This window comes from Triticum dicoccoides, chromosome 6A, assembly GCF_002162155.2.
Source record: "Triticum dicoccoides isolate Atlit2015 ecotype Zavitan chromosome 6A, WEW_v2.0, whole genome shotgun sequence".
Taxonomy (NCBI): domain Eukaryota; kingdom Viridiplantae; phylum Streptophyta; class Magnoliopsida; order Poales; family Poaceae; genus Triticum; species Triticum dicoccoides.
Genome location: NC_041390.1, coordinates 523,349,254 through 523,354,122, shown reverse-complemented (window position 1 = coordinate 523,354,122; position 4,869 = coordinate 523,349,254). Strand labels below are relative to the sequence as shown.

At 41.2% G+C, this 4,869-nt stretch overlaps 1 long non-coding RNA gene across 3 annotated transcripts; it reads left to right on the top strand.

Annotated features, from left to right (window-relative positions):
- The first annotated feature begins 259 nt into the window (after positions 1–259).
- Positions 260–3,534, top strand: LOC119317659. 3 transcript variants are annotated; one of them, XR_005153695.1, is made up of 5 exons: positions 260–738; positions 853–1,557; positions 2,254–2,460; positions 2,549–2,641; positions 3,320–3,534. It is a non-coding gene; the product is annotated as an uncharacterized LOC119317659 (long non-coding RNA). The 3 variants fall into 3 exon arrangements; XR_005153694.1 differs by lacking the exon at positions 2,549–2,641 and adding an exon at positions 1,648–1,704; XR_005153693.1 differs by lacking the exon at positions 2,549–2,641.
- The last annotated feature ends 1,335 nt before the right edge of the window (positions 3,535–4,869 follow it).

The window sequence follows — 4,869 nt, the reverse complement described above, 5'->3', positions numbered from 1 at the left end:
GAGGAGGGCGCCGGATCACCTCTCCATGATTCTCGGATATGGCGGTTTTTTCACCGAGAAATAACATTTTACAAACATACTTTAGTAACATTATATTGCTTTGAAATATTATTTTTTCAATTTTTTTTCATTATTCTAAACATTCCCTCCAAAAAGAATTACCATAATTTAGGTTTACTGTAGTTTGCACCAATATTTTGTGTTCCCACCAAAAAAATAGAGTCTATTTATCCTTACCGCTAAACACCCTTCCTAACTATCCACCTTACTTGTTATTCTAAACAAAATCACACGGCGTCTTCACGGGCGATTGGATCTGAGCTTGAGGCGGAGATGGCGGAGGACGGAGGCAGAGGCCGCCGTCTCTGCCGGTCGACGACGGAGAAACGGCCGCAACCGAGGAGGACGGCCATGGAGGGGAGAGTGCTGCCTCGATCCGGATGAGGGGAGTAGCAGCTGCGACCTCGATGCGGATGAGGAGAGCAGCAATCGCGCCCGGCGGCCTCGGCTAGGAGCTTTGCCCTCTTATTCCCGCGCGGTGCAGCGGCGACCTGAGGACGAGTTCGAGGCACAGTGGTCGTTCCAGCACACGATGCCGGGGGAGGCGGCGGTGCTTCCTTGCCTCATCTGTTCTCCTTATCTGAGGTCCGTCCGACGGCAGATGCACACCCGACGTCGTCATGGAGGCTCCGACCCCGAGGCACCCTCCCTGCTTCCTTCTGGTTGCATCTCCCCCTGGTGAGCTCCTTCTTTCTTTAGTTCCTCGTAATTATTTTTCATTCTGCAGTAGGGTATGGGTGCCCGGGTCTCTTTTAACTTAATCCCCACAAATTTTCATATTGCTATGTGCAGATTCTATTTTATCCATGCCTACACGATGCACAACAGAACTCCTAGCAGGCTTGCAATCTCACGCGTAAGGGAAGATGTGTTCCTCTCTGGCTAGCACCTGCTCGATCAAATGCCTAGCCATTTCAATCGTTTATTGTAGGAAATATAAGGTGCACCCAAATAGGAGGCCATTCTGTGCAGCCTATTCTTTTCAGTTCTAGGAATCCTATGGTAGAGGGTGGTGTTAGTTCTATAAATAACTTTCAGACATCTGTAGTTTTTCAGGTTGTAGCGTGACAACTTTGATCAAAATTTGTTTCAGTTGACTCTACATTCCATTTGTTGATTTTGTGTTCTTAACTGAAAGCAGAGTTTGTTGATGTAAGTGACTTGGATTAGTATTCTTCTCTTTGCTATGCTAATATTCACCTTGCTTCAGTTGACCCCACTTTCCGTTCATTGATTTTGTGTTCTTAACAGAAAGCAGAGTTTGTTGGTGTAAGTGACTTGGATCAGTATTCTTCTTTTTGCATATGCTAATATTCACCTTTAACAGCTGCTAAAGTATCATGGCATTATATCAAACTCTGCTCTGCCCAAATTTTCCAGGCCTGAAGAGAGGAAGTAGGCCGGCGGCAAGGATCCAGTGACGAGCGCCTCCGTAGCGCAGATACTTTGGATCTATGTGCTTTGGCCAAATTGGTCGAGCCTGAGACTGATTAGAAGGTAATATTGTTCATTCTATTCGGTGATGAGATTGATTCACTTTCTTCCATATTAGAAAATTCAAACTAAATGCTCTTATATGTATTTCAGACCTTTTCTGATATCCTTGAATTAGCCGTGGAAGGCAGAGGAAGTAGAGATAAAAATGTATCACGCTTTTCTCTTCTTTTAAGCATTTCATCTGTTTGATTCATTTTAACAGTACAAGGATTTCCTTTATTCATACGTGATTTGGAAGTGACTCTCACTCATGTGAGGTTTAGCATTAGGGATATTTCCATATGTTTACTTTGAGCTCATTTTATCATCTTTTTTGTTAGCGCCTTCCTGTTCTTCATTCATGTTAGACAGCGGTCCATGTACAGACCAAGAACAAAAAACTACTTATGAATGACTATTTTCACTTTTTACCTTGCACAAAATAATCGATTCCCTGGTTTCCCTTTATGTTTCTTTCTCGCAAATGCCATTGGAAGCTCTCTGTGATTTCTAATGCTGGCTATTTTGTTGGTTCATTGTGGCACAATTCGAAGCAGCCGCATATAAATGTGTAAGTGGCATCATGATTTGGGACACTACAGCGACATTTTGCTCATATCATAGTGCATACAACCTTTTTCACATGTGTTATCTTATTGTACCATGGATATCAGATATGCACTGCATATGTATATTCATTTGTTGTATGCTTTACAGGACAGATGGGCCTGGAAGATACACCAGAAACAGAAGAAAAAGTTCTCAAAATTGCGAAAGAGCGATATAGAGGCCGGTGATCAACTCTAAGCTCCACTTACAAGGCATACAAAACAGATGCAGCTAGATTGGCTAATCTGCCGGAAGATTTACAACCGGAAGAGTGAATGGATGATTGAGTACTTTGGCACTGATTCAAAATTTCAGGTTATCTCTAAGATCACTCTTTGTCTACTATGTGTTAAAATGAAATTGCTTTTCTGACTGTTTATATTTGGTTTTGATGAATTGATAGGAACACAACCGAAAGAACACTGATAACCGTAAGAAACAGAAGACAAAACACAGAATTAGATCAAAATCTTACTCGCAACTAAGTTTTGATAAGGTATGAGTCTAAGTAAATATGTATGCCTTGCTGCTAACTCTCACACACACGAAGAATGGAACATGGTCTAACACAGAATCCCAGGATGTTTAAGTGAGTAACTGACTTTTGGTTATTCTATAGTTATTCAATGATGTGCATTCGGCATCAGCTGGGATTATTCATGTGTTGGATCGTGTTATTCTTGTTTCATCTTTTATAGTGTAAATATTGATGCGGCACCTATAATTGTTCTTTCCGTTTTGAGGACAAAACACGTAATAGGTTGAAAACAAAGAAACTGAAACTCATGGTCCACTTTCAAGTGAGCATGTCATTGGCCTTCATAATTAGCTAGCTGCTTCTTCTCTTTCACCATGCGTTGCTGCTGCATTGAGTCACAACTTAAAAAAATGAATATGTGCTAGCTAGGGACATGAACTTAACTGAAACTATAGCTCGAGTCACAACTTAAATCAATAGCGGAAGCTTTTAGTACATGTACTTGTGCATACACTTTAGACATTTACACTTGTAAAACTGTTCTGACCCCTCAGTTACATGGTTGCTGACACAGTATTACTCCTCCAGGTAGTTTGGCAACAATTCGTTTTAACAATGGGTCTGAAATAATTGTATGGCATATGTTATGTTGGACTCATTAACTAGAACTATATTTTTTTGATTTCTTGATTGCAGGATCCAAAGAACTAGCTCGACTGGACTCTAATCACGGACAATTTAGTCTTGGCACTTAATTGGGATGGCTAAATTACATTTGAGTTTCATTTGATGGATATTTACTATGAGAATTATGAATTTTATTAATCTACATATTATACATATGGTTTTAAATATTGTAATTGAATGCCTGTATTTTTTTTAGGTTGCAGTAGGCTATTGCCACAACCTCACTTTTGGTTGCCACATGTTAGCACCATGAAAATTAAAATTGTCGCAATAGTTTCTCGCTACAAACATTTCATCCGTTGGGATACCTACTTATCACCACCAAAACTAGTATGTTGCAATTTCTTGTTACGACGACCGGAATATTTGTGGCCATAAGTTAATGCCACAAATGTAGCGGTTCGTGGCAAAATGCCTAATGCCATGAAAACAAGGATTGTTGCCATAGTTTATTGCCATAATTGACTATTGCCACGAAAGAGTATGCATCATGAAATGAGCGTCGTTGGCATAAGTTGTTGCCACAAATGTCTATCGCCACGAGCTATTAGTCGCCATGATTCTTTACATGTTGCATTAAAGCTATCTCCACAAAGCAAATTGTGGCTTCTTTACATGTTGCATGAAAGCTATCTCCACACAACAAATTGTGGTAGCAGGTGAGTGGTGCCATGGAAAAACATGTGGCGACTTCCCACATGGTTGTTGCAATAGCGCACTCTATTGCCACGATAGCTTTTTTGTGGCAATAACCTATTACCATGCGTCCAGTCGCAACGGCTGCCAACGAATGATGTTTCGTGGCAATAGGTACTTATCGCCACAAATTGGTATGTATTGCGATGAACGATTTTGTTGCAATAGACCCGGATCCTTGTAGTGATTGCTATGTTCTGTTCCTGTAGCATGTTGTTATCTTGCTCTAAACATTGCTTCTTGATGTTATTTCTGGTATGTTAGTATTTTCACTAATTCTGTGATGCTGATATCTTTTGCACTTTTCCATGCTTGTTTGAACCCGCTCTTGTGTGATTTAGCCATAGCTCAGTGTTCATCTTTTGTCAAGCATCTTGAGTAGATCCCTGCCATGTGCTTTGCCGATATGTTGGAGTGCAGTAGCTTAGTCTCTTGGTGCATTCTAGATGGCATCGTGCTGTTAATCATAGAATTGTGCCATTGTTTTGCTTGCCATTCGTAAACTGTGCATCCGATTCCGGTGATCTTTATATCGATTTCGACCGAAATCAACTCATATTTCCAGCGGCACTCTTGGTTTGCCAAGTTGATGCCTGGTTCATTCTTTCCCTTCCGAAGCACGCATATGCATTGCACATCATATCCCGCATATCATGCCATGTTTTGCATCATGTTGCTTGCGCATTGCACCATGATTGATTGTTGGTCTTTTGCTTGTGTGCTTGCCTTGGGTAGAGTCGGGAGACGAGCTCGTGATCGAGGAACCCGTTGAGTACGCTTACAAGGATCAAGCTTTCGTCAACTCGGAGAACTTGCAGGCAAGATGACCATACCCTCGAAATCACTTGTATCTTTGCTTGCTA